Source organism: Leptidea sinapis, chromosome 10 (assembly GCF_905404315.1).
Source record: "Leptidea sinapis chromosome 10, ilLepSina1.1, whole genome shotgun sequence".
Lineage (NCBI taxonomy): Eukaryota > Metazoa > Arthropoda > Insecta > Lepidoptera > Pieridae > Leptidea > Leptidea sinapis.
Genome location: NC_066274.1, coordinates 1,161,754 through 1,177,942, shown reverse-complemented (window position 1 = coordinate 1,177,942; position 16,189 = coordinate 1,161,754). Strand labels below are relative to the sequence as shown.

The window sequence follows — 16,189 nt, the reverse complement described above, 5'->3', positions numbered from 1 at the left end:
ACACATAATGTTATTAAATCTATATGAAAGTAAAGTCTAAACGAAACTATGTTGTGAAACATTGAGATGAAGGAGTAATGAAGGGTAAGTAAGTAATAAAGAGTAAAGGAGGGTTTGTAAAAGAATAGTTATTTATGCAACTGATAAGGGGTATTAAAACACGAATGTGGATTTATCTCACGAGGCGAAGCCGAGTGTGATTATAGTATCACTTGAGTGTTTTAATACCTAATTATCAACAGTTGCATACAAGACTTTATCTACACCCAAAATATGAATCCTCTAAAAGATTCTGAAACAGCTTACTGCTAACATTAAAACAGCCAGTCCTAGTAGTAACCTAATATCATCCATTACTGATTATATACAAATAAACTAAGTATTAATGAAAGAATTATTTATTTTAGTAGTAATTTACATTTTGTATAGTGCAATAATTAAAATTCACTTGAATATTATGTTCTTTTGGAAATTAATCGCTCATTTTTTGTAAACAAACAATAAAAATATCGTAAACAGAAAAATGGCGGGGATTCGAATAACCTACTTTTTTTACGGCACGCGACGTTCTGGTGGTGTGGAACACGCGAAACCATAATGTTCTTTTTTTGAAATTCATACAGATGCCACGCATCCAGAAATAAGAATGTGGCTGTCTGTTAAAACTCTTTGAGCATGAAGGGAATGAAAAAAAAATAGGAGTGTTGTTATGAAATTCAGTACAACATTACAACACTCTTTTGGATGATGTAATGGTTATTAGAACATTGGGTGTTTTAATGTTAGCAATAAGCTAACTGTTTCAGAATCTTTAATAGAGGATTTAAAGCATGGGTGTAGATAAAATATTTAATATAGCTGTTGTTAAATCTGTTAGAACGAATTTAATCCATCGATATTAACATTAAATAGCTACTTATATCTGCGGTTTATTAAAACTGTAAAAAAAAGCTTCCTCCTTGACCTATCTCCCTCTTTCTTTATCTTTGTCCAATGTCGTTTTCTTGACTTCCTTATACGCGATGAAATTTATTCTGGTCTTGACTTGAGATTTATTACTTAACCCAAGGTTCATCCCTATGCCTCGCTTTCCTTCCAGCATATTTTTTATAAGGTTGTCAAGATGTATAAGATGGTTTTTCTTCTGCGTTTTTCTACTGTGTTCATAATCAGGCTCCTCCTTTCATTTACTCTTTGCTTATTCTCCAGTTTATTCTTTCTGTACGCCTCGAGCACCACACCACAGTCCACGTTGCATATGATAGCTCACCAGTGGGACTTCACCACTTCTTTGCACAGGAAGCCGGCTAGATAATGGGTACCACAACGGCGCCTATTTCTGCCATGAAGCAGTAATGTGTAAGCATTACTTTGTTTCGATCTGAAAGGCGCCGTAGCTAGTGAAATTACTGGGCAAATGAGGCTTAACATCTTATGTCACAAGGTGACGAGCGCAATTGTAGTGCCGCTCAGAATTTTTGGGTTTTTTGAGAATCCTGAGCGGCACTGCATTGTAATGGGCATGGCGTATCAATTACCATCAGCTGAACGTCAAGGTTCAAACAAAACATCACGTCAGAGAGTCAGATCAGAGCATAATTCCATCTTAAAGGCCGGCACATCTCTTGATCCCTAGTTTTCTGGATGTCCACAGGCAGTGGCTTCACCACCTACCAACACTCATAGATGAAATGTCTGTTTATATCTTAGTTTTTGCTACTACAAGTTCTTTAGTTTTGATGATATTATTAATCCTTTAGCGAGCCTTTCATCAGAAGATCATTACATATAGTTATACGATTGCGTTTACTTTCTGCAATTTATACATATAAATAAAATTCTGTTTGTAATATTGAAATAACCGTTTTTTACTACATGTATATGAGTATATACACCAAAATATTTTTTTTTACAACTTTTGTCTGTCTGTCTGTTTGTTCCGGCTAATCTCTTGACTGGAACTGATTTTGACGGGACTTTTATTGGCAGGTAGCTGGTGTAATAAGGCGTAACTTAGGCTACGTTTTATTATAGAAAAAATCTTTTATTTTAGACATATAAAGTTATGTTATAATTTCCATGAAACGGTCTAACTCTAAAAATAATTTACATGGCAAAACAACGTTTTTCGGGTCAGCTAGTACAAAATAATGTAGGTACAATGTACCTACTCTTGCATTACCCACATATTCTGTATCGTATCGTTAAATTTAAACTATATCTTCTTGATATTTCATTACAACGGAATCACTTAAATGCGGTTAATCATAGTGCAATTTATATCTAGTTTAGTAACAGTATAAAGATAAACCCTCGTAAAATGCAGTAACAATTTCGCGGTTGAACTGACAAATTACTTTCGATTTGTGGTCGGTAAAAGTAATCAATAAACTTTGTCGGCGTTTTCATTACAGGCCGACGAAAATTGCATTTTCTAAAGAAATTCACTTTCTAGTTATCGATGATAATAGTGATTAAAGGTTATCATTAAACTCAAAAATACAATGGAGAACTCTAATTACAAATTGGTATTTTTTTTGGAAAAGGTGGACGAAGAGCATTAATAAATCACCAAAAGAAATACAAGAGGAGACAGTGTTAAATAGATTTAAATTTAAATTATTAACACTTTTAAAAATACTGAATTTACTCAATAAACGAATATTATCAAATGAAGTGGTAACTGGCACGAATGCTATTTTTAATATTATAATTTTTTGTGATTAGTTTACTACATTTTCTCTTAACATTTCATTAATTATTGTATATTGTAGGCTTTACGTTGGTCAAATTAAATGTAATTATTTATTGTGTTAGGTTATATTATTATAAAACGAAACCACTGAAATATTTACATGTCTGTCAAGACGAAACATGTGCCTGCTCTTAAATTTGTAACAACTTTACTTGTGAATGTTTCTGGCAAATAAAGAACTTTGACTATGACTATATACATAAGGGTCACCTGATGGTATGTGATCACCGTGGCCGACACTCTCTTGAGGAAGCACAAGAGAGTTAACGAGCGTCGATTAAAACGTTATAAATAAGACGCATCGGCACGTGGTGGGTGAGGATCGAACCGGGGGGTGTTAAGAGCCACCTATGGCACCTCCGACGCCTCTAAGTTAGTTATAGTCACATGTTTAATATCTTCAAGTCTTAGAGGGACGGGGGCAGTGTGAAGTGATCAGGGTTGTATAATATTACACTTCGCTTTGGTATTTTATTGACACAGTTATGGGCTTATGATACCGCTTAACACCAATTGGTCTGGGTTCATTAACACCCCTGGGTATGGGTCACCAGCTGCTCGTTGTATCATTCAACACTAAGTGGATCATCTGCTCATTTCTATCACTTAACACCAGACGAGACTTTATCTCCAACCCATTACACTCACGCTTATGAAGGACCTGCAAATGGTGTGAAACTAGTCGATACCGATGAACCGTGACTAAAGCTGATATAAATAAAAAAACGAATGTCGCAAACGTCAGAATTTTAGGAACCAACTTCACCCTGTTACTTTTGCGTTAAAGTGATGCGCGCGCATCTTAAAATTTCACTCTCATCATTTTTTCATAACGTGCCAAAAGATGTATTACTTCAATAACAAATGTCGCAAATGTCAGAAATTTTTAGCAACCAAAATCACCCAGTTACTTTTGTGTTAGAGTGATGCGCGCGCATCTTAAGATTTCACTCTCATCATATTTTCATAACGCTCCTAAAGAAACATAACTTCAAATAGAGATTATTTTTATTATCCTGGATGATAAGAAAACTTCATGAGAATTACATAACACTATAATACAAATACTCTTAAATTTTACAGCGACGCTCGTATTATCGAGAGATAAACAAAAGTGCATCGCATCCGGTATCTTCATTGAACAGAGTACGCATCCAATAAATCCTCATTTAGACAACTGCTGTCGTACACCGATATTGTAAACCTTGCAGCGATAAATCAATAAAAGCTGTAACGGCGTCTTCATTTTAATAATAACTATTTATTCCTACTAATGAAATAATACTCTGTGGCTGTTGTTTTTCAAATAGTATCGTTTTTGGCGCGAACTTTCGGAAAATTTTACTGACTAACTTTGAAGTTCCTTCAAAGTTAGTCAGTAACAACTACGACTGTAATGGGCATATAATTTACCATCAGGCGGACGTGTTGCTAACCTTCTTATCTAATATATAAAATTCTCATGTCGCGGTGTTTGTAGTTAAACTCCTTCGAAACGGCTTGACCGATTCTCATGAAACTTTGAGTGCATATTGGGTAGGTCTGAGAATCGGACAACATATATTTTACATCCCCCTAAATGTTTAAGGGTGGTCCACGCCAAATTTTTTTTTTAAGCTTTTTGACATTTTTTTTAAATTTGATTATGGGTCTGCATTTAAAAATACATACAACTTCAAATTTTCACCCATCTACGATCAACAGTTACTTTTGTATCGCGATTTTAATATCGGCAATACAACGTTTTGCTGGGTTAGCTAGTATTCCATAAAATCTACTTTACTCTACTCTTCTTTTTCTCTTAAAAAAACTTTATAAGAATATTATTTATTCGTAGGCCAAATTCACTCCCTTTCAAATCGATGTAGTAGGCAACACATAATAGCTTGAATCACTAAACCATTTAAAGCTAATATCCTCCAAAATTACATTTTATTATTAGATCACTACGTCATAACTCTTCTCAAATTCTATGAAAGTGCAATAGACTTTTCGTTTTTAGCTAGATCCACATATTTTATTCCTTTTTTGAATAAAAAAAGTTCTACAGCAATTATTTGAGACTTTGCCTGTTCTACAGCAATTATTTGGGACTTTGCCTGTTCTACAGCATATATTATATGCAATAGGCAATATAGTGGAATGGCCATTATTGTTCCACCAGCTTTCAGCATCTCAGCGCTTACTCAGTAACAGCTTTTCCTACTTTCATACTTTTTAGTGCATTCAATATTTATTCCATGCATATCCCATTTTCTCACATGAATCTGCTTTCAAAATCCTTTTGATCTGTTCTCCGACTACGTTTTGTTTCGAGGCTTTTGAATTCCCCCTTGCTGGACTAACTGACTTCTAAAACAATTTGAATAAATATATCATTCATGGAAGTTGTCATATAACCTATATATACAATATAACATATATATACCTATATATACCTATTTTATATATACCAGGAGTCTCTCTGGGAGAGTTTCTTGCGCCGTTTCTTCTCTTTCAGAGCGCCATTTATTTCCGAAGCGGTAATAGTATCTAGTATATTAGAAATTACATCAAAAATAATTCTAATGGAATCAATTTTGAGAAAATAAATGCCTTTTATGCCATATAACCTATATATACCTCAACAGCAAATTGAAGAAAAATTATACGGTGTTCGCTGGTTTCACTTCCCTAATGTTTAATGAATTTTCCTTTAGTCTAACGATTGCATTCATTTGTAAATAATAACATACTATCGTACAGCATCTATTATTATTGATATCAATTAAATTTTATGCGTGTCATGATTCTAGATTCGTTATCATCGAATTTTTTTTCGAATAACATTACAATTAATCTTGTAAGCGTGAAACATACAAAAATTGTTAACGTAATTGTGTCCGAGTTATCGAATGTAGATTCAGTTTAAGCGGTCACTGAGCCATTAGCCAAAAATAGGCTGAAGATTGAAGCTGATGGTTAGTCAGAGAGTCACGCAAATTATTACTTCACGCCATTTACAGCAATCGATCTTGTAAATGAAACTCGTTTATCTGATAGTGATACATATCTATTATTGTACTCTTTATGCGGTTAATAATAAGCCTCGTCTGTTTCTACATATTTTATATCTATGTATGTACTGTTATCTTTGAACGTATTTCACCTACTTTAATATTTCCGATTCACTTGCAAATTTGCATTAGGCCTTGAATCCTATACAAAATCGACAGTATAAGTAATTAAAAAACTACCCTCGGTTTCTTATAATTAAAAAGAATCACACTGAACTTTACATCTGTAAAACAGAAAAACGAACGAAAGATGGATTTAAAAAAAAGATGTTTTCTTAGTATTTTCTTTGTTAAACGCGAGTGTTACACATTAATTTAAATATAATACTTTTTAAGTGATTAAAACATGTGTAAATGTAACTGTATTTTTACGTAAGTTTTTGCGTAAAAGTTAACAAGTCATAGTATCAGATGGGGGCAGTCGTTCTTAAAACGTGGTTATGGAATGGTCACAAATCGGGTTAAATAAATAATAATAAAAATGAAAAAAGATTTCGCAAAAATGAGAAATATGTATATAATTCTTAACATATTTTCTAGACATTGTGATTTTTTTTGTAACAGAGCATTATTGTTTATTTTCATTTTATAAAATTCACCAATTAAGTTACTCGCCAGATACCCACTTACCAGCTGGTGGTAGTTTATAATTTAAAATTATTAAAATCTAAAATGATCTTCAGATTACACTTTTTGATTTACCAACTTCTTATCGTTTTGTCTCATGTGTTTTTGTGCGTTTATAGTAATTCTTGAACCCAGTAACTTTATTAATCTCTAAAGTGTTCGTGGAAATACTAAACATAACACACAACACGGGCGAAATATTTGTTTCTTCGGCTATAAGATGCACTATGACAAGTATTTTATTATAATCAATCAAAACTCTTATCTACTTTCGAACACACGCTCGGACAAACTAAAAACAATTTACTTCCATTTCTATAAACAGAAGATATTAATATTCTAGGCTAACCAGCCAGGTTTTGCAATGAGTTTGCACTCATTAACACTATTTATTGAACGCCCTCGTACAAATATTACGAATTCACATAAATAAATAATGTACGTATATATATATATATATATACTGTAACTAAATCATTTTTTTATTAAAATAAGGAAACAGGCGAGCAGGACGTCCAGCTGATGGTAATACATACGCCCTGCCCATTATAATGCAGTGCCGCTCAGGATTTTTGAGACATTAGATGTTAAGTCTCATTTGCCCAGTAATTTCATTAGCTACGGCGCCCTTCAGACCGAAACACAATAATGTTTACACATTACTGCTTCACGGCAGTAATAGGCGCAATTGCCTCCTACTGGTAAAAAGCATGTATCTAGGTACAGTTGTGTCGTTATTAATAAATGTATGTTAACACCATAATTATCTAGTGTTTGGTCTGGTCTACATCTAGTCTAGACACATTATGACCACTTCAACCTACCAATGATTATTACTATGTTCTAGCGGTATTTATCATTGCAATCTTGAAATGTTTTCTTCAATAAGCGGAAGTATTTACCTCCAGGGCCTAAATTTTGTTAGATAATGTGATAATATAAAAAAAATGTATGTTCAAAGTCAACAAATTTGCTAAAGTTTGTAAAGGAGCAAATTGGGGACGTTTTGAGCTTTTCTCAAGAAAGGTCCGAAGCACCCGGAACCGGTGAGCATATATGAAAAGAGTTTTGAATGTATAGCGCGTGAGGTTTGTAAGGATAGAAACAAGTGGCATTCATTCAAGCAAGAAGCATTGGTCACTAATCAGCAGATGGACTATCTGTCGTTTGACTTACTGCCATAGAAACATTTAAGTGATTGGTTTAATTACGATTCATTTGCTACAGTCACAAATATTTGCGAATATATTCTTGCTAACTAAAAAATCGTCCATACTATTTGGATGTTGTGGATGTGTACCTTTATAGGACATTATTTAATAAAATGCCATGTACAATCAAACTATGGAATACGCTTCCTTGCCAGCATTTCCAGGTAAATAAGAGCTGCGAGATTGAATCAGATGTGAGGAGATGCGTAGGAGAACCAAAGTCACCGATATAGCCCAAATTATTGCGAAACTGAAGTGGCAGTGGGCAGAGCAGATAGTTCCACGGAAAGATCGCCAGTGGGACAGAAAAGTCCTTGAATTGCGACCAAATACCGCAAGACGCAGTGTTGGTAGGCTCCCCACAAGATGGACCAACGATCTAGTCAAGATCGCCGGAATACGTTGGATGAGGGCAGCGCAGGACCGAGCGTCGTGGAGATCTTTGGGGGAGGCCTTTATCCAGCAGTGGACGTCTTCCAGCTGATGATGAAGAGCTCATTAGCGCTTGATTTTTTTTTTTTGGTTGACAATAAATTACTTTCAATAGCCAAAACAGATTTAACATCTGCATAACATAGATTTTAAAGCGAGATATGTTTCTTTGACCTACTTATGTTAATTATATTACTCCTATCACACGGAAATGTGTATTCATTCGTAAATTGCATGCATACGTTTAATTTCTTTATCACTATATCATATTTATTGTAACACTTACATAGTGTGGAATGGTAATTAACTTTCCGCATTTTCTACAGTTTCCTATACGGAAAGATTCTCATTAAAATAATGACTGAAATAGAAAATATTGGATAGTAAATCAATCTATTATTGCTAGTGGAAATAATTATTTGATTAATATACTGTTAACATTGATGCACGCTGAGCTAGAGGTCCCGGGTTCGAATTCCGGTAGGTGCAAACATTTAAATTATGATGAATGTTTGTTTCCGAGTCATGTATATATTAGATTAAAATGTTTTTTTTGGATTAGTAATTCAGGGTATTATAACTTTAAATTATTGATGTTTATATCTATTTATGCATAGTTAAGTATGTTTATTGCATTAAATATATCGCTGTCTTATACCCATTGTACAGAATATACCTAGTTCAGAACAAGATAATTAGTGTAGATATGTGCCAATATTATTATATCATTATTATCTATACATATAATAAAATCGTAAGCAAAATAGAATCTGTATTGAATATTTATTTCAAGAATACATGCTGTGTGTTCAGTGTTCTGCAAATAGTACTTTATAGAATTTTTGTCTCTTTGTCCGTTTATGTGTTAGATTTAATTTTAATTTTTGCATGAATATTAACAAGAGGTCGGACAACATAATATGTGCTACAATATATCATGCAAGATTCATGCATACTATTTTTCCCGCTTTATAGCGTCCATGCAGACAATGTAGCGGGCAACAGCTAGCTATTTATATCAAAAAAGTGCTTTAAAAAACTGCCAAAATTAATTTAAAATTTATTGAAAGTTTTCGGTGAATCATTAAAAATTTCCTCATCCAAAGGGTAGCTATTGGTGTAGCTCACTATGTCTCATGTAAAAGAGACAAGAAGAGAAGAAAAAAGAATAAATTTCTTACTACAAGGCTGACTATGAGATCTTTTTTGGCTCATTTTTCATAAGTCATAACTTCTTATGGGAGGGTAGCCCACTTCGTAACGATATCACTCATACGGCAGCGGTAGGCAGGCTCCTACTCTCTCACTCTAACCAATTGTTATTTTTATAGGATTATGTAATAATACTAAAAATATACATACACAAAATCCTACTGTACATATTCAAGAATTAGAACAACCTTAACATTTAGGCGGATGTTTTCCGATTCTCAGACCTACCCAATATGCACTCAAAATTTCATGAGAATCGGTCAAGCTGTTTCGGAGGAGTTCAAAGTTTAACACCATGACACGAGAATTTTATATATTAGATATTGCAATCTATGTAGGACGACATTGATCAATATATCATAAATTGATGTCAGGCTTGTACGATACTCGTCCATTGACAAGTCCGCTTGATGAAAATCAGTCTACTGACAGTAGAAGAATCCGATGGTTTTTGCTTTTAAGCCTCCTTGTTATGGTAGCACTTATTATGTGCATTGCAATTATATGAGGATAATGCATAATACTTTAGACTGCTAGGCTTTCATTTTGTCCGTTAAATGCTAATGTTTTCATGCTAAACATCAATTTCATTTGAGCCGTCTCTCTTTAGAGATGTTCTATCTATATCTATTTGGCATAGGGAGTGACAATAACATAATATATTGTAATAACACTTAGTAAACGTCATGAAGCTACATCAGTTTGTAAAGGGGCCTTGAAATGGGGAGAAGAACTGATAGGAAACTCACAGCCCATCTTCTAGATCAGGGGTGCTCAAACGGGCGATCGGGATCGACAGGTCGATCGCGAGTGCTTTTCAAGTCGAACTTGAGAAAAAAATCCGGTATGATAAACTAAAATCGGTAATTACGTACCATCTTATGAAAAGTATGCTCAGGACATGCAGTGTCATGCAGATTCAACATCCAGTCACTCTTTAGTTAAGCTTAAAACTTTAGAACGCGTTTGTTTTGTAAGAACCAATAAACTCGCAGTTTTGAATAATAATTATGAGTTTTTTCATTGACATTTAAGAGCATACCTATGCTTACCTTGACTAAAAAAATACATATTTTGCGCAAAACTAATATCTATGTCATAGACTACCTAGACAACAATCCGTCATCACACATACTTGAAGCCTCTCAGAGCCGATCGATTGTAGTCTAACAATTTTGAGGTAGATCGCCAGCAGTTCAAGCTTGACTTGCCCCCTGTTCTAGATCATTATATGATCTATATACAATTTTAGGTGACCTGTACAAAATTTTCTTCAATATAATCTACTATACTACACTGGCCTTCAAAAGTAAGTATCATACTTTTAAAATTGTTATAACGTTTTAAGTTCACAAGATATACTTTCGAAATAAAAAGGACTCCAAAGAGAATTTAATTTTGTACATAAAAACTTTATAGTCGGTAACCTTCTTTTAAGAATTGGCTGAAAAAAAAACTTCAAAAACAAAACCATTCCTTTTTCAAAGTGGACGTTTCCGAATTACAATTTTAACATTCAGATTTTTCTTTCTGTTTTGAATTTTTTTCAAGATCGATGGGTCTTGTTTTAAAAATTTATGCTAAAAAGCACATACCATTTATTTATCATGCCTCTTTCAGTTGAAGAATGTGCTAGGATCATGGCTTTTCTGGCACTAGGCATCAGGATGAGTCGCACTGCAAAAATGGTGTGGTGTGTGACGGTATGAACGGTCCAGAAGGTAAAGCGAAGGTACGAAGAGACTGGACACCATCTGAGGAGACCTTGTAATGGCAGACCAATGTGTACCAGTGCCCGAGAAGATCGTTATATTATTTCCACTGTGTTAAGAAATCGCCACCAAAATGCAGTTGAAGTCCAGCAACAGCTACTTCAGACCCGGAGGGACTACAATAGTGACAGTACAGTGAGAAGAAGACTTGCTGAAGCAAATTTGAAACCCCGAAGACCAGCGAGTGGCCCAAAACTCGAGACACAGCATCGAGTAGCGAGACTGCGATACGCCCGTGAACACATGCAGTGGGATGCAGAAGAATGGTCAAGAATTTTGTTTGCAGATAAGTCTCGATTCTCCCTTTACACTTCTGATCGAAGGCGACCTGGTGAGCGATACCTTCAAGCCTGCATCTCAGAAAGAGTCCAATACGGTGAAGGCAGTGTACATGTATGGGCTGGCATATCTTCAGAAGGTCTCACAGAGCTAGTAGCCATAGAAAATGGCACCCTCCCTGGGCAAAGATATGCTCAAGAGATTCTCAATGAGTATGCAGGGCCGTATTTGGCAAATATGGGTGATGGATCGATGCTGATGCATGGTAATGCCCGGCCACACACGGCTCATATCGTACAAGAGTATATTCAGGAAGTCGGTATGCCAAACCGGCTCGAAGCTGTAATCAGAGCTCGAGGAGGCAATACCAGTAATTAAAAATTAAATAACATGTAATACATTTTATTTATACAAATTATTTAAGTTTTCTTTAGCGTTAATTCCGCCAATATTTGTCCTTAAAACAATTCGACACGTGTTTCGCCTCTACACGAGGCATCCTCAGGACGTGTTGTCTCGCCAAAATCTGGCACGAGACGATAGATCGTCTCGTGCCGGAAATATTGGCGGAATTAACGCTAAAGAAAACTTAAATAATTTGTATAATTATGGATTTCCGCAAAGTAACGCCTAATTCAATAAATTTACATTTTATTTGTTTTTTTTTACACTAAACTAAAAATGTCTATTTTCATTGTTTTATCTTTTTTAAGTTAAAAATGTTACTAATGTATAATTTTAGTTTCTAAGAATTAAAGCCTATAAAATTTGCAACAAAACGTTTTTAATCTTAAATCTCTACCTTCTATAGTTAAGAAAAAAAATAATTTGAAAAGTGTGATACTTACTTTTGCAGGCCAGTGTATATGTCTATGTCAAAGGCGCATCAATATATTTCTTAAATTTGTGCTCAGTTAGTCCTAATAAATCATCTGGTATTTTATTGTAAAATTGGTGCCTTAGCTAACAGTGTACGTATTATATATTCTTTCTTCTTGAATTGAATGAATTCAATTCTTGAATCGAGTAATCTTTGTTTCAGTATATTATCTTAATATATATAAATTACGTGTCACGTTGTCTGTCCGCGATGGACTCCTAAACTAATGAACGGATATTAATAGGGATTACTTCATGGAGTGCAGTTTAGTCCAACTTGAGAGATAGGATAGTTTTTATTTCAATTTGGAACCCATAATTATTATTATTTTCAATATTTGTTTGGTATGGACATATTTTCTATGTGAGAATTTAGTGACGCACGGTTTGACAGTTCCTGGCATTTTTAACGAAATAGTTCTTAATGTTTTGAATTATTATTGGCAAATTCCTATAAAACAGTATTTTTTTAGTATCTACAGAACAACGTCTGTCGGGTCAGCTAGTATTCATATATGTTGTGAGGGAAATATTACGTATTCAAAGTTAGTTATTTATTGTATGGAATGATATCAAATATTATAATAATGCCGAAAGGATGTCCATTGGATCCAAATTGATGACCGTATTTGAACATGCCGCGAGGCAACATTGATACGAGACACTGAAATAGGGTCGCACAGCTCAGGTCATGAACTTGTCAGTCAAGGACTGTGAGGGTCCACCTCCAACCTACATTCGAACAATATTTTGATGGTCGCATCATACAAACTCGACTGACCTATTAGCCTAGTTAGTGAGCCTGATCTCTAAGCAAGAGTTCCGTATTCGAATCCGTGTGGGTTAAAACGATTGCATGATAAATATGAATCTTCGTTTCTCAATTATTGATGTATTTACACCATTAGTTTTTGATCGACGAAAAAGTCGGTCTATATAAAGTTAGGTGGGTGTGCTTTTGTTTTATACTGAAAAATAACATAATTATTTCCTATTATAGACTTTAATACTTATAAATGAAAAAAGCGTATCTATACAAATATTATAAAGAGGAAATATTTTATTGTGTGTTTGCATTGAATAGGCTCCGAAACTATTGAACCGATTTGAAAATTTCTTTCACTGTTCGGACGCTACACGATCCCCGGGGGCCCGGGCTGTAGTATTTTTTTAATTAGGGATCCTTACTACAACTCCAATAATGCAACCCAAGGTGTAAGAAAATCACCTAAAATATAAGCCCCCTCTCATATTGAACATTCATCTAGAGCGGGAGGTGCAGCAGCGGAATCTGCCGAAAACCTAAAGAGGAGGAAATATGCATCACTCGGTGATGGATACATATTTGTTGTTGTTTGGGGTGGAGACCATCGTCTCCACGATGAACCCCAAGGACCCATCGGTCCTTGGGGTTCATCGGCACAAAAACTCGTAAAAGCGCTATCCAGGTAACCGATTTAACAGGTGACCCAAGATCTGGTACGTACCTCTGTCAAAGGATAAGTTTGGCTATACAAAGAGGTAACGTTGCCAGCTTCATGGGGAACCTGCCGATAGCGATCTTAATGATATTTTCTATTTGTAATTAATTAATTTTGTTAGATTATTTAAGTTTTATTTTATTATTATTTATATAAATGTAAATAATTTGAAATATTGAAACACATAAAATATTATTTAAATCACGCGACTGCGAAAAGAATTGATGATAGAATGAAATAATGTATTACGACTTTGAAGAACACAATATTATTTACAAAAAGTGTTGCGATAGCATATCTTATTCGTTTATTTTAAAAACAAATATTGAAATGTCTCTACTGCGTGCTTAGTCCTGTGTGTACGCGGATGAAGTCGCGAGATCTCAGCTAGTTTTGTATTTTTAGGAACCCTACAGGGTAGCAGGGAATGGGCGCAAGGTAATAGCGATTTATGAATAAAATTGGCAATTGAACAAAATTATTCAATGATTTGCTATTTTCTTGTGATATATGTTCAGTTATAATATTATTTGGGAATATTAAAGTATTGTATGAAAAATGTTCATATATAAATAATATTTGGCACTAATAGCCGAAAAGTTGTAATTTGTGATAATTTGTGTGAATCTGTTTCAACTATTGACTTACAATATACTAACGTATAGCCAAAAAGTATGCGAGAGAGAAGAACATCTATAACAACCACATAGAAAAGGAAAACGAATCTATTGCCATTGTAATTTTGATTGACAAGTCGTAAACTTTTAGCCACGCTTGTCTCTATCCCCTTAGTATTTTGAATAATTAACTAGCTACCAAAAACATGGACAAATAAAATTGCTCACACATAATCGGGCTGCAGGTCGTCTATAGGTACGGTACTACATTCTAAGTCTATGGTCTCCTGTCAATAATAAATCTAATATATAAAATTCTCGTGTCATGGTGTTAAACTTTGAACTCCTCCGAAACGGCTTGACCGATTTTCATTAAATTTTGAGTGCATATTGGGTAGGTCTGAGAATCGGACAACATCTATTTTTCATCCCCCTAAATGTTAAGGGTGGGCCACGCCAAATTTTTTTTTTAAATTTTTTGACATCTTTTTTTAAATTTGTTTGATTATGAGTCAGCATTGAAAAATACATACACCTCCAAATTTTCACCCATCTACGATCAACAGTTACTTTTGTATCGCGATTTTAATATCGGCAATAAAGCGTTTGCTGGGTGATGGGTCAGCTAGTATATATATATATATATATATAAATATGTGTTATTATTATTATTTTGTGTGACTAGTTCCGTTGCCTCATCGGGGAGAAGGTTCAATACCCACCACGTACTAATGTGTTTTTGATTTTCCAATTCATGTAAACCTTTGTTCGACGATCTTTCGGCGAATTGCGTGAAACATTGCGGAGCAACCTACGTGTGTAAAAATTTTCAAAGTTTAGGACTGAGGTAAGCCAATTCAGACTGGGCTCAAAAGGGCTTCAACCCAGAGCGTGTTCGCGAAAAATGGTCGCGTAATCTACATCGAGTTGCAGAAAATACCCCGTGAATTCAAATTAAATCAAATGAAAATGAATAAGTATTCACATAGGTTAAGGAAATGACACTTATAAATATTAAAAGAATTTGTTCGTTTTTTTATTTAACACTAATTCGGAAAAGGTTGCTCTGTAATGAGATGAAGTGGCAAGAACCTCATTGCCATTCTTTTGAACCAATATTTACAGCTTTATCGTTTTACAAATTATTTTTATTACAATATATTTAAAGTGAGTGACAATAAAACTCAAACGTCACATACTCAATGCCATACACGAGTATGTCAAAAAATAAATGTCAATCAATAAATGAAGAACACAAGACTTATTGAGTACAGTAGATACATCAATCCACACACATCTTAATATATATATAAATTACGTGACACGTTGTTTGTCCGCGATGGACTGCTAAACTAATGAACGGATTTCAATAGGGATTACTTCATGTTCAGTTTGATCCAACTTGAGAGATAGGAGTTTTTATTTCGATTTAGGACCCATAATTATTTTTATTTTCAATATTGTTTTGTATGGACATATTTTCTATGAGAGAATTTAGTGACGCACGGTTTGACAGTTCTGCTGTGAAACAATTTCATTATAACAACAGGGAGCATTTTTTACGAAATAATTCTTGATGTTTTGAAATATTATTGGCAAATTCCTATAAAACAGTATTTTTTTAATTATCTACAGAACAACGTCTGTCGGGTCAGCTAGTTGTATATAAATAAAGGTATTATGCGATTTCTTTACCTAAATATTTTGTATTGAGCACATCTAAACGTTGTTATTTAATAGGAAGACACATTGATGGATCATAATATAACAGAACCTGACAAGCACGTTTAATTCTATTGTGCGTTCCCATAACACTTTTTACGCTAAGTAAATGTGAGTAGGCACTTGGTACTGTAAGTTAACGGTTT

General features: G+C 34.3%; 2 protein-coding genes across 3 annotated transcripts in view; one reads left to right on the top strand and one right to left on the bottom strand.

The window, feature by feature from the left end:
• The window catches only part of LOC126966522 (RNA-binding protein Musashi homolog Rbp6), a 934,160-nt gene that overhangs the window by 770,879 nt on the left and 147,092 nt on the right, over positions 1 to 16,189 (bottom strand). The window lies entirely within an intron of this gene.
• LOC126966500 (uncharacterized) overlaps positions 1 to 16,189 on the top strand; it is a 78,601-nt gene that overhangs the window by 39,367 nt on the left and 23,045 nt on the right. The gene's annotated exons all lie outside the window — the stretch shown is intronic.